At 39.9% G+C, this 24,862-nt stretch overlaps 1 protein-coding gene and 1 long non-coding RNA gene across 2 annotated transcripts in view; one reads left to right on the forward strand and one right to left on the reverse strand.

Moving 5' to 3' along the window:
* LOC109083723 (NLR family CARD domain-containing protein 3-like) overlaps nucleotides 1–24,862 on the reverse strand; it is a 356,997-nt gene that overhangs the window by 281,465 nt on the left and 50,670 nt on the right. The window lies entirely within an intron of this gene.
* LOC122134225 lies at nucleotides 8,407–9,314 on the forward strand. The gene is made up of 3 exons (XR_006154351.1): nucleotides 8,407–8,552; nucleotides 9,030–9,113; nucleotides 9,264–9,314. It is a non-coding gene; the product is annotated as an uncharacterized LOC122134225 (long non-coding RNA).

Consider the following 24,862-nt stretch of genomic DNA (forward strand, 5'->3'; position numbering starts at 1 on the left):
TTCAACTTGAATTGAATGACCTCAACTTCATGTCATCCTGTAAAGGCAACATGACCTGAGACCACATTGGTGATTGATATAGACTACCACAGTCATGTTGTCTGAACGGACCAGGATGTGGTGCCCGTTTAAGGCTGGCAGGAAGGTTCTTAGGGCAAGACAAACAGCCATCATTTCAAGGCAGTTGATGTGTAGGCATTGGATTGTCCTCATACAGAGCACCCCAGCTCAAGCTGGAGGCATCTATCGTGACCACCTTTCTCCTGGAGGTCATTCCCACCTTCCTCCTGGAGGTCATTTACGCCTGGTAAAAACTAGCAAGTCATAGTCCAAGGGGCCACAGTTTTTGATGCAGCAATGGGTTACCCTAATATAACACAGGCCCAGGTGCCAAGCGTGGGACAGAACACGAGTTCTGAGCCAGTATGGGAGGGACTGCATTAGGGCTGTGCGATTAATCGAAATCATAATAAAATCACGATTTGAGCGTGCGCGATTTCTAAATCGCTTTATAGCACGATTTTCCGTGGTCCCGACCTCCCGCAGTATGCTATCCGATCCAATCAGAATGCAACGTACCTAAGTGGAGCGCGAGAACAGAACATTCTGGGCATATGCCTAACTCCAGGTTCACACACTCTGTCTGTGATGCGTATTTTTTCCGAGCCCATGTTAAAGAATCAGAACGTTCACACTGCACGCGGTAAAAGATGTGAACAGAAAAGGTTAGAAATCGAAAGGTGCGAAAAGAATGAATATCTAGCGCATGAACATAGAGAGAGTTGTGAGTGAGTGAGTGAGTGAGAGGAGACATGTTTTAAGTGCGCGCACTCTCTTCGGATGAGAGCAGCGTGTATCTGAGCACGCGCGTCTGGTTTTGTGAAAAAGCAAAGGAAATATGCGTGCAAGCGGAGAGATTCGCGCTTGCTTCTGCACCGCATAAACATACTTTAAACTCACAATAACGCGCTCTCGCTGCTGCTTCTGCACCGCATACACATACTGTATACGCACTGCAGACGGAGTACGTGTGAACCTTGGGCAATAAATATATTTCAGCACCTGAGCAAGCACCGCTACAATGAGCTCTATGACCAATGCATGGCAAAAAAATAAAAAAAAAAGCCCTGGACACGGGTTTTATTTTATTTTATTTGTTTTTGCCATATGTCTCGACATTTTGTTTGACATCTTTACTTAGTGATTATTTTGACTTCTTTATGTCTGTTCTAGAGGCATGTTACAACTTTTTGATAAAGCTCTCATTGGTTTTCTTTTGGAAATATGTTTCAAATTTATACTGAATGCCATTTATCGAAATCGCAAAATTCATCAAAAAAAAAAATATAGATTAAAATCTAAACCACAAAACACATCACTAGTAGAAAGCAGTTATTTTGAACTGTAATTAGGGGTGCATGATAAACTGCATGTGTAGCAGACACCAGGGGAATCGATGAGGAAGTGGCTGCAATCAGACCAAAGCAACCACAACAACAGAACCCATACTACCCTAACTTGAACCATGCCACCACTCGTTGAATGTTCAGGGAGCATTCCAACCTAATCCAGGCTCACATTTGAACTGAGTATATAACTGTTTCCAGAAGCACACTCGCTGTCTGGGAGTCAGAAAACTCTTGGTTGAATTGATTCTCAGCCCAAGATGCTCCAGATGGTTGAGCAACATTGACCTGTGCGTGATAAGTTCCCGTTCTGATCTGGCTAGCACCAGCCAGTCGTCAAGGTAAATGATGTGGATTGCGAGAGGTTCTAATTATTCAAACGGTAGTCATTGGTAGAGCATTCTTCTCTGATCCGCCTAAAAAAGATCAAACCGCTCGAAGCAAATGAAGGAGCGATGATCTTCACGTGTAAAACACATTGGGAGATCAAAGTGCTGTGGGGAGAGTGAAGCATGCAGGACCTTTTTTCATTGAAGAAAGCGATCCGCGAGTGAAGCAGAAACTGATGTTTTCACTGTGAAAGTATTCTGTCTTAGTGAGCACAGCCTAGAGCAAAGCTGTCAGTGATGCAGAAATATTGGTGACATCATTCTACTCCGATTTGCCTAGAAGGATTGAGCCGCTCGATGTACGAGGGGCACTGATCCTTACGTGTAAACACACCAGCGGATCAAAGTGCTGCTGGAAGAGTGAGCATGTGAGAGACCTGTGCCGGTGTTGGATCACTCAAACCCGGATGCTCAGCTCCGTGACTCAAACTTTCTTTCTCCAAGCTCACTGAGAGAAGAGAAATGGGAGAGCGGGAGGGGCGGGGTCGCCTTCATTGAAGAAAGCGATCCACAAGCTAAGCAGGAACAGACTTATGCTTTCACAGTAAAAGCAGTCTGTCTTAGTGAGTGCAGCCTAATGTGAAGCTGTCAACGATAACAGAGACATTGGTGTCACCATTCTACTCCAATCCGCCTAAGTATTGAGCCTCTCAAAGTAACGAGGGGCACGGATCCTTGTGTGTAATCACACTGGCGGATCAAAGTGCTGCAGGGAGAGTGAACATGCGAGACCTGTGCCGGATCACTTAAACCCAGTAGTTCAGCTCTGGGACTTTCTTTCTTCAAGTTTGCTGAAAGAGGAGAAACAGAAGAGCGGGGCTGCAGTCCGTAAGCGGTGAAGAGTGAGACTCATGCTCAGTGAGAGCGTTCTGTCTCAGTGAGCGCTCAGTCTCTGCGTGAGCGCAGCACAGACAGGTGACACACTCACTGGCACTCTCTTGCATGCAAGTTCTGCATGCAAGAGACCCACTCGCGGGGCGACATTTTCAACAACATCTCTAGAAAATTTGCCCTTCTGAAGCGCTGGATAGCTGCAGAGGAAGGCTTCTCACTTCTTCCCCTGCCAGGGCTGTTATGTGGCGACAAGCTGCAGGCTGAGCTTCTTCCTTCGGCTTCTTGATCACAGTGTCACCAAAGAGATGGTCTTGTCGCTGAAGGTGAAGATTCTGATGAAATGGCGCTCTGGGCTGACTTATATAGAGTCGGCTCCGCCTATTCTGGCAGGCTAAAGCACCATTGGTTTATGCAGCTACACAAACATTAACAAATCAGGCTTTCAGTACCAAGGTAAACAGAAGTTGACCCCATACGCAACATGAAGTGAAATTTCCAAAAGGGAACAGACACCCCAATTAGTTATTTACCCAATTGCAGACACATACATGCATAACTTAAGCTGACTGATATTGTGTTGGTCTGGAGCAAGGTTTGCATACAGTATTCATGAAAATTCAGCGATATCATTGACTTGATTGCAAATGATTGCAAAGATACTATTTAAACTGAACTGAGCTGGATGATGACATCACTGAATTCAATGATGAACTGCCTTTAACTGTAATTTTGCAGTATTGACTCACTGTTTTCTTAATTAATGTTGTTCAGTTGCTTTGACACAATCTGTTTTGTTTAAAGCGCTATATAAATAAAGGTGACTTGACGCTATAGAGCTAGAGAGTGCTAGGCACTGTATGATGATACAAGCCTGTGGAAGTCATAGGCTATGTTAAATATAACCGTGTCCTGCTCACTTTAAGACTTAAAATAGAAAATATTTGTTACAGAAGGCTGAACACGTTTGCAATTTATATTAATATGGTTTAAACAAGTCTATGATTTGTATGAATGTTTTGGTGGGACTCTGCTCTAATGAGCTGTGGCTGAAGAACAATGAAATATTATGATAAAATCTATGATGAAAATTCTTAATTTAAGTCAATAATTTTACACAGCAAGAGAATACAAACACAGTGTACTTCTCTGCCTGGAAAATTTGGTAAACTTTGCATGGTAATGTCAATATTTAATGTAACTTCAATGTTGAGAGCATTAGCGAGAACACTTGTCTGTTTTCTTTCATACTCTTATTCTGAGGACACTCGTGCAGAAATGGTTGCGAGTACCTCTTTGCAGAAATAGGCTACACAAAAAAAGAGACTCAAAAGTCGTAAAATTTACCAGTTCCCAAATAGGGCATCTAGAGATTGTTGTATTTGAATAAACACAAAAAGAACTAAATGAATAAAGTAACAAAGACAGACATATTAGACAACAGATAGTTTAAAGGTGTGCTAGACATTGAATAATTTCACAAGAAAGTATAATGTAAATGACAGTCTTTATCAGTGTAAAATATTATATAGGCCTATAATAATTAATCCTCATGATATGAAGCCACATCAGATAACTAAAGGGAGCTGTTTCAAACACTGTGATGCGAATGAGTCTGAGTAAAAACATATGATTAAATATTCTCTTTTGTTGAAAAACAGGTTTGTAAACATTCCTCATTAAATTAGAAACATACGTATATTGGGGTCGTGCTTCTATTATGCAAAGATGGATTGTGCAGCATTATGCGAACCGATCGCAAAGATGGATTGTGCAGCATTATGCGAACCGATCAATGTACTCTGATCTCTTTAACACAGCAAACAATTAATTTAATTAGAACTTTTATTATTTAAAAATTGCACCGAGCCAATGTTCAAAGCAGGCTCAATTTAGGTTAAATCATGCAGCGCTTGTATGCTAGATTAACCTCATACATGAACAATCACACAGTAAGTGCTTACTACGTAAAACCAAGCACTTTGTCTTAAACACGTGTGAATAGCCTTGCAAAGAAAAAATAAATCTCCACCCAACATCCACAAGTGCATAAAACAATATAAATACTTATCATTGTGTAGGCTGATGTAGTGATGAAGACAGAATGCTAAAAGAGAATGGCAACTATGTTTTAGATAGCAGGGCAAGAAAGTTTTTGCTAAAAGTTTACGTTAGCATTCAGACAAAAATGAATCCTGGAGATGGAGGAAAAACAAACGTGAGGAAGCGGGATGCTTTCGAGATTTGAATCGAAAGATATGGCTCTCCATTTGCTAAAAGAACTTGCCATGTAAACTGTGATTGAGATGCCAGTAGAGTTGACGGGACAGCTCAATGGAAATTCAGAATAATGGCTGACATTAGGGCTGTGCGATTACTCAAAATCGAATCGAAATCACAATTTGAGACGTTGCGATTTTTGCTAATCGTACAAGCCAGGGATGTGGACGTGATTACTCTTATGTTACTCTTATTATGCCTTGAGTGGCAGCCTTACTAACCAACAGAGTGAGTGAGCGCACCTCCGTTCTCCCCAATCAGCACAGCTCTAGCCAACTGCGTAAACGCCCACCACTAAAAAAAAAAAAAAAAAAAACAGTAAGTGGGAGAGAGTGGGATTATGGCGTCTACAGCGTCAGATCAATAGTTAGGAAAATTAAAACTAAAGAAAAGCGTTATGTAAGCTTCAAAACGGCAGACAACGAACAAAAAAGGTGATTTGCAAGAGTTGCGTCACAATGCATATCAGGAGCATCCCTTATTGCATGTTTGCTATTCCCAATTAAGAAGACCGCACTCACAGCCTAAAAAGCTTGTGTTATACTTTCCGCATCTGCGAGTCCACTGTGGTAGGCGTGACGTAAAAATCGTCATTAGAGAGTGTGCACGGAGGCTCTAGGCAGACGACCGCGTGCCTCCCATTTTTTGAATCCCGCGTCATGGACTAGCCGTTCACACTTGCCGCACTCACGCAGCCTGTTTTGTCACGCTCTGTTATATCCCCACACGGCTCCGCACCGCAAATCTCCACTAGCGCATCTGGCAATATGGATGAAGCTTGACGCACGAATACTATTATTATAATAATAACAACAAAACATATATAGAACTCCTCCCAAAACACAATTGAAAAATGAATGGATTCCAGGGTTATAATGGGAATTGTATTGGTTTTAATGTAAACTATAATGGTGTCTATTTGATGGATTCTATTGGTGGGATGTAATCTGGCAATTGGCAACCAATAGAACAACATTGATTCCTATTGGAAAAATGCCCAAAACAAAAAGGAATTTTGTAATGGTTTAATGGAAACTGTAATAATTTCTATTTTTTTTCAGCAGGGTAATGATACTCATACTGTGCTGCACATTATTGACAATATTGAGCTGAAGCTTGACTTTGCGAATTTAAAATATCAAATCACAATCGCAATATCTATCAAAAAAATCGTAATTAGATATTTTCCCCATATCGCACAGCCCTAGCTGACATGAACTTAAAAGGCCTGCTAGTGTTTCACATTTTCCGTTAATAAAATTATTAACACTTTTGAATCATAGTAGGAGGACGATAAAACCACAAATGTTTTCTGTGTGATTAGTTTAATGCATAATATTAATAAAATAGTGTGAATTGTGAAAGGGAGGTCATTTATGCAATCTATCACAGAAGGTGAATTTTAAAATATATGTCAAAATTTTATAAACAACAAAAACTTGGGCGAAAGTTTCAAGGGACAGTTTCCCTGACTGAGTAGGAATGTCAAAGACTGCAAAAATGAAGCAGTGAGTTCAGTGCTTATACTCCAGGTGTCAAGCAGTGATTGGCCAGACCTGTTAATATGGATGAATGATGTGGCATTAGTTTTTCTAGCAGAACTTATGCTTAAAGCTTTATTTCTAGTCCCTAATATACCAAAATAACCTAATAATTCTTATCTAGGAAGAAGAGATAACGTGTATGAGGAGAGATAACAAAGAGGCTTCTGTTGACACTCCAGCATCTCCAGGATTCAGCTGTGTGTCTATGAAGAGCAACAGATCCATGGGTCTACTCAACTAAGCTACCATAAAAAGAAAAACAACAATTCCAATGCCACAGGATTCAGCTATGTGACTATGAAGAGCAACAGATCCATGGGTATGCCCCCTGATCTCAGTGGTTTTGACCCTCAGAGAGTAGCATGTCCAGGATTCAGCTATGTGACCATGAAGAGCAACAGATCCATGGGTATGCCCCCTGATCTCAGTGGTTTTGACCCTCAGAGAGTAGCATGTCCAGGATTCAGCTATGTGACTATGAAAAGCAACAGATCCATGGGTATGCCCCCTGATCTCAGTGGTTTTGGATCTCAGAGAGCAGCATCTCCGGGATTCAGCTATGTGACCATGAAGAGCAACACCCCCAATCTCATTCCCCCTGACCCTCAGAGAGCAGGAAGCAGGAGTGTAGCATCTCCAGGATTCAGCTGTGTGTCAGTGAAGAGAAACAGATCCATGGGTATGCCCCCTGATCTCAGTGGTTTTGACCCTCAGAGAGCAGCATCTCCAGGATTCAGCTGTATGTCAGTGAAGAGAAACAGATCCATGGGTATGCCCCCTGATCTCAGTGGTTTTGACCCTCAGAGAGCAGCATCTCCAGGATTCAGCTGTATGTCAGTGAAGAGAAACAGATCCATGGGTATGCCCCCTGATCTCAGTGGTTTTGACCCTCAGAGAGCAGGATCTCCAGGATTCAGTTGTGTGTCAGTGAAGAGCAACATGTCCATGGGTATGCCCCCTAATCTCAGTGGTTTTGATGCTCAGAGAGCAGCATCTCCAGGATTCAGCTGTGTGTCTATGAAGAGCGACATATCCATGGGTATGCCCCATAATCTCAGTGACATTGACAATCAGAGAGCAGCATCTCCAGTATTGAGTTGTGTGTCTATGAAGAGCGACATATCCATGGGTATGCCCCCTGATCTCAGTGGTTTTGACCCTCAGAGAGCAGCATCTCCAGGATGCAGCTGTGTGTCTATAAAGAGCAACAGATCCATGGGTATGCCCCCTGATCTCAGTGGTTTTGACCCTCAGAGAGCAGCATCTCCAGGATTCAGCTGTGTGTCTATGAAGAGCAACAGATCCATGGGTATGCCCCCTAATCTCAGGGACGTTGACGCTCAGAGAGCAGCGTCTCCAGGATTCAGCTGTGTGTCTATGAAGAGCAACAGATCCATGGGTATGCCCCCTAATCTCAGTGACATTGACACTCAGAGAGCAGCATCTCCAGTATTCAGATGTGTGTCTATGAAGAGCAACAGATCCATGGGTATGCCCCCTAATCTCAGGGACGTTGACGCTCAGAGAGCAGCATCTCCAGGATTCAGCTGTGTGTCTATGAAGAGCAACAGATCCATGGGTATGCCCCCTAATCTCAGTGACATTGACACTCAGAGAGCAGCATCTCCAGTATTCAGCTGTGTGTCTGTGAAGAGCAACAGATCCATGGGTATGCCCCCTAATCTCAGGGATGTTGACGCTCAGAGAGCAGCATCTCCAGGATTCAGCTGTGTGTCTATGAAGAGCAACAGATCCATGGGTATGCCCCCTAATCTCAGTGACATTGACACTCAGAGAGCAGCATCTCCAGGATTCAGCTGTGTGTCTATGAAGAGCAACAGATCCATGGGTATGCCCCCTAATCTCAGGGATGTTGACGCTCAGAGAGCAGCATCTCCAGGATTCAGCTGTGTGTCTATGAAGAGCAACAGATCCATGGGGGTATGCCCCCTAATGCTCAGTGACATTGACACTCAGAGAGCAGCATCTCCAGTATTCAGCTGTGTGTCTATGAAGAGCAACAGATCCATGGGTATGCCCCCTAATCTCAGTGACGTTGACACTCAGAGGGCAGCATATACAGCATCTATCTTTGACCCTGTGTGAGTATCATGATACTGGATGTGAATTTTTTTTTTAACTGCACTCACTGAATTTAGGAATGTCACAATGTGAAATTTTGACTAAATTATTATTGTCTGATATAATATATATTGTCTGATATATAACTTTAAAGAAGAGACCTTGTTTATATTTAAATAACAAAGCACAAAAGCTTATTGTGATTATTGGATGGGAAGCAAACAAAAAATAATGTTTAGTGAAATGAAGTAATATTTACTATGTTTGTAACACTATTACCTTTATCTGGGCCTGAATCTTTGGATGGTGATCCCACAGGTGCTGTAACATTTTAGATGTGTACGCATTAGTTGTCACTTTTCATCTGCATGATTTGCATATTGGAAACCCGTCCTCAACCACTCCTGAATCAATTTTAGATAGCCAAAATGATAGAAAAGCTAGAAAAAAATTATAGTTTGTAAAAAAAAATATATATATTTCTCTATTTTTCTCAGTACCATCAGCAGGAAGAAAAAGAGAGCAACTTCTCCACTGCAGCCCCCTGATCTCAGTGATGAATCAGATCCTTTTGATTCTGTGTAAGTATATTCATGTAGAGTGAGACTTTCAACATAAGAGCAAATCATGTACACAGAAATAACAAGAGAGAAATTTACATTTTTAGTTTATTACTGCAATAAAAAATTAAAAAGTATTTTTTCTGTTTGTTTTTGTCTCTCTGAGATCAGATATGCATCCTGTCAGACCTTCACATCTTCTTACTATCAGACACCACATCACTCATTCTGATACGAAGCATCCCTGCAGCGTGATTCTCACCCACCAGTGCATGATGATCTGCAGAGAGTCAAAGACCAGCACAAAACTATCATGAAGAACAAGTATGAGAGCTTATTTGAGGGAGTCAAACTACAAGAGAATCAAACCCCCCTTCTGAACAGGATTTACACACAGCTTACATCATAGAGGGAGGAGAGTGAAGGAGTGAATGAAGAACATGAGGTGCTACAGATGGAGGAAAAAGTTCCAAGACACTCCCAAGACACTCCAATCAACTGCAATGACATCTTTAATCCTTTATCTGATCCCGGATATGAGGACACGAAAAGAGAGAAGAAAGACAAAATAAAGACTGTTCTTACTAAAGGCATTGCTGGAATTGGAAAAACAGTCTCTGTGCAGAAGTTCATTCTGGACTGGGCCGAGGGAAAAAGCCAACAGAGATGTAGATTTCATGTTTGTGCTTACATTTAGAGAACTGAACTTGATTAAAGATCATCAGTACAGTCTTCACAGACTTCTGCTTGACTTTTACCCTGAACTTCAAGATCTGGACTCAAAGATTTATGATGAATGTAACGTTGTGTTCATCTTTGATGGTCTGGATGAAAGCAGAATTTCACTGTGTTTTTCAGACAATCAGAAAGTTTCTGACGTGACTAAAATTTCATCAGTGGGTGTGTTGATGTCAAACCTCTTGAGAGGAAGATCTGACTTGCCTTCTGCTCTCATCTGGATCACCACCGTAGACAGCAGCAGCCGCAAAATCACAGATCCCCTTGATCACTCTTCTCGGTTTTTTGCCCCTAACTTCATCAAAACCGTGTGACAGAGATTCAGGGATTGCAATTGACCCTCAGAAGGACGGACTATTTTTCGGATAAGGCAGAATCAGTGACGAGCACAAGCCTTTAGCCAGAATCAATCTCACAACATACAGCAAGAGCTAAGAAAGCCTCCACATCATGTGTCACATACCCGTCATTCTGCTGGATGCTCAGGCACTGTGCTTCAGAGAACATCCTGAAGTCAAGATGTCAGTGCAGAAATCCCTCAAACTCTGACTGAAATTGCTACATCTACTTCCTGCTCATTCAAACAAATGTAAGGAATCAGAGAAGTAATGCAAAGAGAGAGAATCCATGAGAAACATTCCTGCAGTCGCTAACAGAGAAGTGGATTGTGAAACTTGTGCTGAAAAATGGCATTCAATCAGGCGGATGACGGCACAATGTGATGTTTTAATGAAGAGGGATCGCTGAGAGAGATACGGTATAAACGTCACATTGACGCCTCAGTGTTATTCTGGGCATTTGTGCACTGAGCAGTCTTGTAGGGGAGGAATCTGTGATTAATCACAGGGTAAGGTCTTCATTTAGTTTTGTACATCTGAGCTTTCAGGAGTTTTTTGGCAGCACATGTATATGCGTTTTTCTTTGCTATTTAAACAAGAACAGTGATGAGTTCTGATAAATGTTCCTGACAGGAAAAGCCCAGAACTCAGTTGTGAGAATGTTCCTCTGGATGTGTTTCTGAAGTGAAGAAATGACATAAAGCCCTTGAGGCGAGATGAGAAAATGGGCCACCTGGATCTTTTCCTTCGGTTTCTTCATGGCGTCTCACTGGATTCCAATCAGAGACTCTTACAGGAATGTTACTGATACACCACAGAGAACAAACCCAGAGAGCATCAAGTAAATAACCCCAAAACCTCAAACGAGGTCAAAAAAACACTGTCCAGTTCCTGAAAGGTGGATGAATCTGTCACACTGCTTGATTGAGATGAAAGATAATTCTGTTGTGAAGAAGTGCAGGGCGCTTTTAAAATCTAAAACAAGAAGCAAAAGTATTTCTCTTGCACAACCAATGTTCAACTTTGGCCAAATGATCCTGATGTCAGAGAGGGGTGCTGGATGAGTTGGACTTTAATAAGTACCAACATCAATCACAACAGAGGGCAGAGGGAGACTGGTACCTCTGCCCCCCCATGAGAAACTGCAAGAAAAGCTCTGTTGTGCTGTATAACAACATCTGTGAAATCAAATATATTTCTATATTAATCATAATTTGAAAGAAGTAGTTTCAGTATTTTCTGTGTGTATGTTCACAAGCATTAAACATAATTGCCTGAAGTTAGGCTGTGCCAGTCAGTGTGACACCTGCCCCACTGCAGTGTTATGCAAAACACAGTTTTGTGCCAAAACACAGTTACATACTTATACACAGCTATTGTGGCTGCAGTGTTTCACATGACAAGCATGACGCATCGCCATGGAAACAGTATGGCGATACATTCTGAAATAATGGTCCACATACAAACCAAAAACAAACAGCTAACAACAATAAAAAACTCTCACTAGTGCCCAGCTAGAGTTTTTTTAACTCATGTGTGAAAGGGTCAAGTCAAACGTAGGATTTGATTTTTGTTTGATGATTTGCAGGCTGGTGTTTCAAATTCGTCTACAAATTAAGAGTATTTCCTTGAATTATTCCCACTTAAACCTCTGGTTTATTTTCCCAAATCCTTACTGTCTCACCCTGTATTTTCATAAGGGATTATACAGTGGGTACGGAAAGTATTCAGACCACCTTAAATTTTTCACTCTTTGTTATATTGCAGCCATTTGCTAAAATCATTTAAGTTCATTTTTTTTCCTCATTAATGTACACACAGCACCCCATATTGACAGAAAAACACAGAAATTGTTGACATTTTGCAGATTTATTAAAAAAAAGGAAAAACTGAAATATCACAATGGTCCTAAGTATTCAGACCCTTTGCTCAGTATTTAGAAGAAGCAACCCTTTTGATCAAATACAGCCATGAGTCCCCGTTTTGGGAAAGATGCAACAATTTTTTTTACACACCTGGATTTGGGGATCCTCATGCCATTCCTCCTTGCAGATCCTCCATCCAGTTCTGTCAGTTGGATGGTAAACGTTGGGGGACAGCCATTTTTCAGGTCTCTCCAGAGATGCTCAAATGGGTTTAAGTTTAGGGCGCCTCGTCGGCTGGGCAAGTCATGAACCAGTCACGGAGTTGTTGTGAAGCCACTCCTTCGTTATTTTAGCTGTGTGCTTAGGGTTATTGTCTTGTTGGAAGGTGAACCTATCGGCCCAGTCTGAGGTCCTGAGCACTCGGGAGAAGGTTTTCATCCACGATTTATCCCCTGTACTTTGGCCGCATTCATCTTTCGCCGATTAGAACCAATCGTCCTGTTACCTTGCAGCTGAAAACACAACCCCCCAGCGCATGATGGCTGCTGCCACCACCATGCTTTACTGTTGGGACTGTATTGGACAGGTGATGAGCAGTGCCTGGTTTTCTCCACACATCATACCACTTAGAATTAAGGCCAAAAAGTTCTATCTTGGTCTCATCAGACCAGAGAAATCTTATTTCTCTGTTTTTTAGCAAACTCCATGTGGGCTTTTAGGTGTCTCTTGCCTGAGGCAGAGGCTTCCTTCGGGCCACTCTGCCATAAAGCCCCAACTGGGTGGAGGGCTGCATTGATGTTGACTTTTTGATTTTTCTACAACTTTCTCCCATCTCCCAAACTGCATCTCTGGAGCTCAGCCACAGTGATCTTTGGGTTCTTCTTTACCTCTCTCACCAAGGCTCTTCTCCCCTGAAAGCTCAGTTTGGTCGAACGGTCAGCTCTAGGAAGGGTTCTGGTTGTCTTAAACGTCTTCCATTTAAGGATTATGGAGGCCACTGTGCTCTTAGGAACCTTAAATGCAGCAGATTTTTTTTGTAACCTTGGCCAGATCTGTGCCTTGCCACAATTCTGTCTCTGAGCTCTTCAGGCAGTTCCTTTGACCTCGTGATTCTCATTTGCTCTGACATGCACTGTGAGCTTTAAGGTTCTTATATAGACAGGGGTGTGGCTTTCCTAATTAAGTCCAAGCAGTATAATCAAACAACAGCTGGACTCAAATGAAGGTGTAGAACCATCTTAAGGATGATCAGAAGAAAAGTGGACAGCACCTGAGTTTAAATATAGTGAGGTTACAGGCATGAAGGGTTGCTGAAATACGTTAGGACCATGTGATTTATTTCAGTTTTTTCTTTTTTAATAAAATCTCAACTCTGCAAAAAATGTCAACAATTCTGTGTTTTTCTGTCAATATGGGGTGCTGTGTGTACGTTGAGGAAAAAAATGAACTTAAATGATTTTAGCAAATGGCTGCAATAATAACAAAGAGTGAAAAATTTAAGGGGGTCTGAATACTTTCCATACCCACTGTAAAATGTTTATTTTCATGAGTTCCCTTATTTTAGTTCAATTGTGGCCATGCTGTAATAATTCAATGCTAACCCATTTTGAGAGGGCAAGGGGAGGGTAGAGAACTCCTCAGTCTCTTCCTTTTCATAAGCTATGACTTGGGAGGGCAGAGCTGTCTGGAAAAATGCCCAGACTAAGAAGCTGCAGTGATGTCCTGTGACATGAGGGGATAGGGGAGTGGAAAAACTGGGATAAACGGGGAAATGCTTGAGCTTATGCTTCACTTTATAGAGATCAATGCATTGACCAGTGCAGACACCAGTCATGGGGGAGTACAGTAACCACTAAACATTTTGAAAAGTGTATTAGGGTATTACGACATTACTATTCGGACATGGCAATAATTTTTTTTTTACAACAAACCTTATGGAGGATGTTCTAGTCAGTCAGTATCTTCTCTCGCTATCTCTCCTCTCTCCTCTCATCTTCTCGGATTCCCTCTTCCCTCTCATCTCTCTTCTCTCCCTCTCTCTTCTCTCTCTCTCTCTCTCTCTCCTCTCTCTCTCTCTCTCTCTCTCTCTCTCAGTAGTCTCCCTCTCTCTTGCTCTTTAGGCTTGTTTAGGCTACGTCTATTAATCCCGGATACATTGAAAACGGCGTTTTCATTTTAAAACGCTCTCCGTCCACACTAGCGTTTTCAAGCGTTTTCCAAAAGTGTCTCATCCATCCACACAAACATCAGAAAAGGTGAAATTCGCTTTCTCTGCGCATGCGTAAAAGCCTCAAAAAGCTCACTGCAGATTATACACATGGAACAGACATGAAACATTTTCATGCAGTTTTTCTGACTGGAAATTTTATATATTTTATTTACGAAAAGAACTCACCATTCACTGGTCGCACACACTCACGATTCTATAACGCAACTCGCGATCGCGAGTTAATTTGCTTTCATCTTTGCAGGACTGTGATATGAAGAGTGTACAAAGTAACACATCTATAGCAATGGTGTGAAAGTGCATGGCACATAACATGCACAATACCAGTATAAACATGTATATCTATTGGTATAATATGCGTCACATGACTAAACTTGCATCATCGTTTTCAAAAGCCTCCACACTACAATGCGAAAATGGCGTTTTCAAAATTATCCTCTTTGGAGAGCATTTTTAAAAAACTCAGTTTTCCTTGATAAAAACGCCGTCTCAGTGTGGACGGAAGGCCAAAAAGGAGAGAAAAAGATGCGTTTTCAAATGAAAATGTATTAGTGTGGACATTCAGATCTGCCTCCTGTGTCAGGAGGAACAAATGACAGACATAGTGGGTGTGGGCATTCAGATCTGCCTCCTGTGTCAGGAGGAACAAATGACAGACATAGTGGGTGTGGCATCAGGCCTCTGAGAGCCTTTTACTAAACATAAATAAAATGTCTGTGACGTTCCGTCACACTTTATTTGTCAGCAATGGCCGACTTGGAAATCTCCAAACAATTCCCAAAGAATCCCAAACAAATTCCCTCTCATTTTAGATGCTAACACACTAGAATATACATCACAGTAAAAAACAAAAAAACAAACAAGAAAAGACAATCACCACTTCTGTTTCATGCCTACTTTAAAAATATTTGTGATGACACTCCTCTAATAAGACTTTCCACAATAAAGTTCAGTATAAATGAGAAGAAACAAAGCACATAATGCTAATAAAATATAACTTTTGAATGGGTCACATCTTTATTTCCTGATGTAGAGACCAGAAAGTGAATGGTCAACCAGCATCAGCACACCAGCATGCCTTTTAACCACATTTCTACATTTTTCAGATTAACATCCTGTTATCTCACTGATCAGCACTGTGAAATTGTGGCTTCAGCTCTACAATCATCAAACTCCCCCATGAGAGAGCTGGACCTGAGTAAAAATCCCCTGCAGCATTCAGGAGTGAAGCTGCTTTGTGCTGGACTGAAGAGTTCAAACTGTCAACTCAACATACTCAGGTTTGACTTTTACATTATGTTAACCCTCTGAGTCTGTATCTACTTTTATTTGTATACACTCACAAGAATAACAAAACATTCTGCTTTAGTAAAATAAAGAAAACAATCAGGGTGTGATTTCTGCGGTCTTGGTCTCCATAAACTTCTACATTTAAATGAACCAATTCTAATAAAGAACAATTATTCACACTCTCCTGTGTATGTGGCTGCTTAGCCAGAGATCAGTCAAAGTGCAGATTATGACTCTGATTATGAGTACATTTTTGTCATTTTTTTTACCCATGCATTTCTTAAATTTCTACTCATTCAAAATCAGATACAGATGAAGTAGCACTGTAAGATTACATTTGTTTGAATGCATTATTAAGAGAGCGACTGCGTGTGAATAAGTGTTGTACCTGTTTAGATCATGCTTTTACCAGAAAATATTCAGCATCTAGAAGGAACAAACAAATGCCTTGAGAACTATAACTTCCCACTCATGTCCATTGTCGTCATCATAGCCGTCACATTATTTCTGATTAGAGTGATCTTTTTCTATCAAGCTAGCCTCAGACGTCAAGCCCACGGACCGTTGGCTAAACGTCTGATGCATATGGCACACAAAAGTGGAAACACTTCAGGAGTGTCGAAGTCATCATCGGATTGGTTGAATTCTACAGGATTTTCACGAGATGTGTGTGCCGCATTCTTTAACATTTCACCTGGAAACAAAGATACCGTGGCGCCAAACCCCCTCACAAAAGAAGAAAGCCTAGTGTTTAAAACTGTGACGACGAGCGCTTATCAGGATCAACTAAACGCTGGATTTTTTGAAGTATGTGAAATATTTAAAGTTCGTGGCACAGAATCTTTAAAATATGTCTCTGTGAGTTTTACACACCGCTCTGTTATTGTGGCGACATTTCCACGCCTCGAAACGTGACGATGAACGAAACGAACTGTTATTGGTTGTTTGACATGTCAATCAAATGGCCTCATGGGCCTTCAGTCTAAAGGTCTGGCAATGCGAGACTACTATCAAGCTAGCTAAATATGTTTAACATGCGAATTCTTGCTAAATATGCAGTTATATTGCGGGCGGTTGGCATGAATTGTACTCGAAAAAAAACAAAACTAAAGCCCCCCCATACAAAATCAAAACAATCCGCTCTCCTCACAAAAAAAAAAAAACGTTAGTCGCTCCATTGAAAATCACACCACTCCGCTCTCCTCACATATTCTGGACAGCAATGCAACTGTAATGTTCCCAGGTCCAGAAACGTAGTCAAGACATTGGTTAATCAGTACATGTGACACAATTTACACAACTATATTTATTCAATAAAATGTATTGTAAACATTCTGTCTCAAACAAAAAAAAAATAATGACCATAATCAAAAATTCTTCTCCCCTGAGTTACTGTCTTCCGCCATTTTGTAGAGTATCACAACGCATATGCACGCTTTGCCATAAGTGTAAACAACGGTGATTACATTCATGCACACACTTTCCCCCTCTAATGTAAACAATGCTTATTATGCCAATTACATTCATGTGTGAGTTTTCTCCCTCACATATAAACAAGGCTGATTATGTTCTTGGGTACTCTCCAAAATGGTGGAAGACGTAACTCGGGGGAGAAGAACTGTTAAATAATTTAATGTTATTCTTGTTTTCTTTGCACACAAAAAGTATTCTCGTTTTGAAAAACTGTTGAGCCACTAATGTCACATGGACTTTGTTACCGATGTCCTTGCTGGACCTGGGAACACAGTTGCATTGCTGGCGATGGGAGGGTCAGATTCCATCACAAAGGTCTTTTGGGTTTGGAATGACATGAGGGTGAGTAATTAATGACAGAATATTAAAACATGCCCCACAAAAGAAATATAAAGAACGTTCTGTGATCAGCAGTAAATCTCCATCCACTGCTCTCATGCTGAAACTTCAAATATGCCCCACAGAAGAAAGGTAATGCGCGTCGTTCCATACCTCTATCTACAAAAACTTACAATGAAGTTGTAGTTCACTGACAAGCTACGCAAAACCGCTTTCATAATTACAGACCAATTTAATCAAGTAATTATGAAATCAATGAAATCAATGAGTTGTTTATAACATGCATTTGAAAAAGCAACAACAATAAAAAATACCTCCAAAAAAAAAAAATATCCCACAAAATGCCCCCCCAATCTCACTTAGCATTGCATTATAAATATACTTTATTATGTAGCAACAATCACTTTCTGGGGAATAATTAACTCAAATGAAGTGAATATTCATGAGTCTATGAATATGATGTGCTTATTGCTTACAAATATTAAATTACACAAAAGGGAATCTTTAATCATTTAAAGGTAATCTTTACTAGAATTAATGTAAGTTATTTAGACAATCTGTTTGTCCCGCGAACTGGATGCTAGACTCCCTTATCAAAGATCAATAAAAATACCCTTCTTACAAACTCCAAGAAATATTAATCTTCTGATCAGGAAGAACAATATTCTCTGTGTCTGTAGTATTTAGATTACTGAAATTTAATTCCTAGAAAACAAAGCTTGTAGCTTAGATCACACGATTCAGGGACTTTGCGATCTTGATGAGCAATAAAACGGTTTCAATTCAAGCAAATTATGGTATTTAATAAAAGCGGACTAAAGAGTACATAACTACAATTCACACAGAGTAAATATGATTATATAGCAAAACAAACAGTACAATTTAAACAAGATAATCGAACGAAAATAGTAATGAGATAGAGAGTGAGAGAAAGAGTGAGAGAGAGAAAGAGTGAAGGCAGATCTCAGAGTGACAATTTTCAAACCAGTTAACTTTGCGAGAGACTCCAAGTCATTTGATAATTTCACAAAAGTGGAATAGCCTAGACACACCTTAAACAGCATTTTTACAATATCAGTTGCTGTATTTGAGAACAGTACTTGCTTTGATCTGGCTCTTTGTGTTCTCTGAGCTCAAATTATTCCTTAAGTTTTGTAGCTTCTGCGTTGTCCGTTCCGGAGCAGATGATGCGTGAGTAATGTAAATTTTGCCAAAAGATGATTAGACTTAAGTTCGTTTGGCTCGTGAGGACAATTGAACGAAGTCAAATATCAGAAGACAATAAAGAAAAACTAAGATAAAACAAAAAAGTAAAGAAGAACAAATGGAGGGACTTCTTGAGAAGTCCGATCGCGAAGCTGGGAACCCCCCTCTTTCTCTGGCGGAATGCCAAGAGCAAGGGTTTTCCTTTGTTTTTATGGAAAAGTTGGTTTAGCAACCTATAATCACCGTATGAACCAATGAGGGAGTGTGAGAAACTGAGGCGGCGGGAAAAATCTTCTTTGTCTGCTGATTTCCCCGCCCACTGGTCTAATTTATGGCGATGACAAAATTACACATTTTTTCCTCAGAAAGATTGGTACTTCTGAAACAATGCATCTTTTTGTAATTTGCCGTTGAGATTCGTCACATATCGGGTCTTCTACGATCATACAGACACCATAAACTATAACTTTGCGAGTCAGGGATACAGAGATACAGAGTTTTTCCTAACTACAGGCATATAAAGTTTGATTAAACACACAGTAAACAATTATATCTATTCCACTATATCACGTGAAGACATCTAAGTCACATAAAGAGATACATTTAATACATTCAGAGGTAGTTTTATCAAAAACAGGTTCATGTGCGAGCCAGAAATGCTCGTGTGTGTGTGTGTGTGTTGTTGTGCAATGTCGTCGTGCTGTGAGTAAAAAGGCGGGTGTTTGCCTTTCCTTTGAGGCTCACGAGAGTATCTCTGGACCATCTCGAAGGTGTAATAAAATGTCACTAGGGCTGGGATGTTGTCGAGTATCGCGGCACCCGAGTGGGGAGTTATGTTGGAGGATGTTTTAAAACAAAAGTCCTTATCTCTCTCTTTTTTTTTTTTTTAAGTTCTTGTCTCTGAGTGCAGAATGTGTTAGAGAGTCAGGATTCATTAACACTAAACAAATTAAATATACTATTAGTTGAATTACATTAGTGGTAGTTGAAAACACCTCCACGATTTAGAAAACATATTCGATATTCAGAACAGAATGGGAACATCGGCGCGAGTGAGAACTCTGATTGGATGTTCAGTTTAGCATACGAGTCAGAACCAAAGAAATAAAGAAAAAAATAAGAAAATAAACAAATAAACCACAGAAAGAAGCACAGAAAAAATAAGCAAGGGCTGCTTTACTTATGTTTTGTATATCTGTGAAATGTTTTCATAACAACATGAGCCGCTTAAAATTATGAAAGTTATCAATATTACTGATATTCAAAATGGTAAGCAAGGGCTGCTTTGTTTATGTTTTGTATATCTGTGTTTATCTCTTATATATGTAAATATTCCGCTTCTTCCTTTAAACGACAAATATATACTATTGATAGATGCTGATATAAACAGGTAATTCCTCTCACGCAGACGCAGAACGCAAGTGTTAGTTTGCAGCCGGCTGTTGTTTGTGCGGTTTGTTCAAGTGCAGCTTTTTGGTCCAGATGCTGCCGACACTAGGTGACAACACCATCAGCTTTTGTCGCCGCTAGTTCTTTGAAGTTGCCTTGGTGTGTCCCAGCCTTAAGACTCCAGTACCCTGCCAGTATTTGACTATATATATATATATATATATATATATATATATATATATATAATTATTTATTTATTTTTGTATATTAAGAGCCAGATTTACTAACAGCTTGTGCCAACGCAAACCTCTTTTGGTGTTTAATATTGTTGTTGTTGTTGTGTTGTCATATTGAATGGTGGTGGAAAAATATATTTTTCTTTTTTTTTTTTTTTTATTAAGTTAAGATCACATGCCTGCATATTGGTATGAACATTCAAAAATTAAAACAATCAAAAAAAAAAAAAAGACTTAAAGCCCAACAACATTTGAATAAGAGATACTACGATTGCAACTATCTTGGCCGATTTCAATTTCCAATTTCTAACCAAACTTGCCTATACCGATACCTGAATATTCCAGATTCCATTTTCCAAATTTAGAAAGCCCTAGACACACGGCACGATTTTTGGCGAAAGATTGGCATTTTGAAACAATTAGCGATTTCATATGATTGTGGCTCCTAATCGGTGGTGCTATGTTGTACAGTGAGAGAGGTTCAAAGACAGCCATTGTCATGGTCTTGCGACCAAAGATAGCCTGCGATAATGTTCTGACAATGCCAGAACTTCAGCATGATCATCACACAGTGTGTTTGCTGCTATGATCTATATCTACTTACCAGCCAATAAAAATTCAACATGAAATGTTGTGTGGATCAACGCGACATGGCACATGTCACATGTCACATTTGGCCTACAGGTCAACACTTGAAAAGACCTGTTTGTTATTACGCCAAATCTCATTATAATCTTGAGAACCTATAGAGTAGTATTGCATCCTTCATATCTCCAAAAAGTTTTTAGTTTTATCAGATTTATTAAAGAAGTTTTATACTATTTTTGTGTGTGTGTAACATTTGATGCAGATTTATTAAAGAAAGATATTGCTTTACGATTCTCTCTGAAAACAGCCGAGCTCCTGGAGGCGTGCCGTGGGTAGAGCTAAAGAGTCACAAGCAATTGAGTGCTGATTTCCACCAAAACACAGACATTTGATGCAGTTTCACTTACCACCTGCAGTTCCATCTTTTATCGTTGGGAATCTTTCAGTATCAAACGATGTGCAAATCCAGCATCGAACTGGGCCTTGTTTATAAAGCATTCCCCACAGAAATGACAGGAATAATCAAACACAATTGCGAAACTCCGTCGCTACCCCAGAAAAACAAATAGCATCCACCGTTCACGTAACGCTGGGTTCTTTGGGAAGCTGAACATGGTTATCTTTCCCTCACAACCAAAAACACACTGAAAAAATCATGATCAAAAAAAAAAGAATTGAAGCACGATGATGGGTGTGCTCTTGCTCTTGCTCTGGTCGATATATGTGTGGGCGTGTTCTTCCAGGAGAAGTGCCCATACAAGGCATTCCCCATTTCATGACGTCAAGATTAAAAAAAAAAGTATTTTCCGAAACTTAACAAACCCTGAAGAAGTATATTTGGCACAGAAATACTCCATCATATGTCCAAATCATTTTTTTTTTAACTTTGGCCATAATTAGCATGAGAATCCAACTCTTTAACACTTGAATTACTTTTGTAGATTATCTGGCTGTTTGGTAACAGAGGAGGCTTGTGCTGCTTTAGTATCAGCTCTGAGTTCAAACCCCACACACCTGAGAGAGCTGGATCTGAGCTACAATCACCCAGGAGAATCAGGAGTGAAGCTCCTCAACCATCTGGACAAACTCAAGTAAGTTAAGCAGAATGTAGAAAATAATCCTGTCTGATGTTCATATTTATGCCTTTATTTAAAGGGTTAGTTCACCCAAAAATGAAAATTAGCCCATGAATTACTCACCTTCAAGCCATCCTAGGTGTATATGACTTTCTTCTTTCAGACAAATCCAGTCTGAGTTATATTAAAAACTGTCTTTGATCTTCCAAGCTGTTTAATGGCAGTAAGCGGGTCCATCCATAATAAAAAGTGCCTCACATGGCTCCGGTGGGTGAACAAAGGCATCCTGTAGTGAATCGATGCGTTTTTGTAAGAAAAAGCTTGCGCTCACTGTTGTACATGGAAGCAGCTCTGGGCAGATGACGCAGGACGTCGGCGTTGTGCATGCGCCGCTCAGAAGTGACGAATGTGGAAGTGCAGGGGAGAGATCAAAACAAAACAATGGTCATGAATTAGAAGTACAAAACAGGGATTTGTAAAGAAGAATGTTGAGAAGAGCAGACTTGTTTTCCTTTACTATAGTAAGGAAACTTTACTTCCTTTGCTCCTGTAAACAAACATAGGTTTTCATGAGACTCACAGGCGCATGTGCAACGCCGACATCTTACAACATCCGGTATGTTTTTAATATGGATATCTTTCTTACAAAAACGCATTGATTTGCTACACCTTTGTTCTATAAAGACCAGAGAGTGAATCTAGGATGGCTTGATGGTGAGTAAATAATGGGCTAATTTTCATTTTTGGGTGAACTATCCCTTTAAATGCTTTACCTTTGTTCTATAAAGACCAGAAAGTGAATGATCAAACAGCTTGTTCTTTTATGGTCTGACTGCTCTTATGGCAGTCTGATGTGACACTAGAACAACAGCAAGCTTTTTAAACAGTCATGTTTTTCAGATTGGTAGGCTGTAATCTCACTAATCAGCAATGTGAAGTTGTGGCTTCAGCTCTACAATCATCAAAGTCCCCACTGAAAGAGCTGGACCTGAGTCAAAATGACCTGCAGGACTCAGGAGTGAAGCTGCTGACTGAAGATTCCACTGAAAATTCCAAACCAACAAACTTCAACAAACTAAATTATTTAATTAACTAAAAAAGCAAACAGAACAAATAATACATATAAAAACTACAAAACCTGCTAAAATCATCAACCCACAATTTTAACTGTCAGACCAGTGCCTCTCTGAATCAAATAACAAAATGTCACACAAACAAAGAATTAAGAAAAACACCAGGAAGAAAAAATAAAACAAAACCAACAAAATAACGAAAAAACTAAAAAAATAATAGAAAACTAAAATCTAATAAAAAAACAATAACAAACAGACATTTTTACATAACAAAAATTCACGCTAAAAATAGTAATCTATTCATTTGTGTCAGCATGCTAAATCAAACTGATATTTATCATTATTTCACAGAAAAGGAGAACACACTTGTCCATAGTAGCAGGGCTCCAAACTGCGACTAAAACAGTCGCATTTTGCGACCATATAATATGATTTGCGAGTGACGTTTTTGCTGAGATCGCCACTGGCGACTACCCGCCGAAAGCCTCAGGATTTAACCGCTAAAAAAGTTTTCTCAGGCGGATGATTTGCTTCATTCTAGCAGCGCCCCGTCTGTGATAAAATGAATTCGGGCCGAAGGTTAATACACACAACTACACCGAGTGTGGACCTGCTGCGTGTACAACAGCTTTTAGCCGAGGTTGGCCCATAGAGACACAGTCTGATAAACGCAGCTCCGCTGTGCAGCGAGAGAGAAATGACGGAGATGCAAGAAGGGAAACTGCAGAAAATACAGCGTCTATTTCGTGCACAACTTGAACAAACTAGAACAGGTAAAGCTGTCAGCTGTGTGAATACTGGCAACATCGTTAACAATTCTCATTTAATACCATAATTACTAATATGGCTTTATGGCTTCTAAACAAGATCTTGGTCTGTGTTATTTTAATGCGTGAACTTCATTATTTGAAGTGCAAACTGCCGTCCAGTAATCGCAAAAAAAGCTCTGTGCTTTGTCACTTCTTTAATAAAAAGTACCAGCTTTAAAATTATTCCGAATTCATAACGAAATTCAAACAATACAGTTTTTTGGCGCTCCTTAATGCGGCAGGCCGCGGTCGCTTTAAGCGCCTCAGTTCAAGGGCAAGTGAACCCATTTAATCTTTAATCTCTCTTTACCATATAACAGAAGTACATAGTGAACATGAATTAACATCAAAAGGTAGGCTATTTTATAAGAGATCCTACAGTACAACTTACTGAAATGTCTCATGTAAAAGCTCATTCAGTGTTTCAAACTGCGGAAAACCTGTAAAGGCTTGTAAAACACTGCAACGTAATATACAGTTTTACCTTAGAATAACCATTAAGTGTCCATAATCTCATCAGTCAGCTAAAAAATAAAGGTGCTTAAAAGGTCTCTTCACAGAACCATTTTTGGTTCCCAAAGAAGCATTCAGTCAAAGGCTCTTTAAAGAACCATCTCTTTCTTTATAATCTGGAGATCCTTCTTTCACCACAAAAGAATCTTTTGTGAAATGAAAGGTTCTTCAGATGTTAAAGGTTCTTTATGAAACCATTTAGACAAAAAAGGTTCTTCTGTACATCGTCGGATAGAAGAACATGACAGTATGATTGAAAATTTTAAAATGTAAATAAATAAATAAATAATAATCATAAAATAAATAAAACACGTTTATTCTGTGGCACCTAAAAAAATTATTTGGCTCCTTAGTTTTTTTTTATAGGAGCCATGGCTTCCTTACTTGTGTCAGCATGACAAATCAAAATAATAATAATCATCATTACACAAAAAAAAAGAACAAAACACTCCACAATAGCAACCACCATTGCCGGGCCGTAAGCAGAAACCACATAAAAACAGTAAAGAGGCAAATCAAACCCACCATACCACACCACAAAACAAACAAAAAAAACACAATTGTTTTTTATTAACTGCACGAACCAATGGCCATGCGGTTACACTGCATT

This window comes from Cyprinus carpio, chromosome B3 (assembly GCF_018340385.1).
Source record: "Cyprinus carpio isolate SPL01 chromosome B3, ASM1834038v1, whole genome shotgun sequence".
Taxonomy (NCBI): Eukaryota; Metazoa; Chordata; class Actinopteri; order Cypriniformes; family Cyprinidae; genus Cyprinus; species Cyprinus carpio.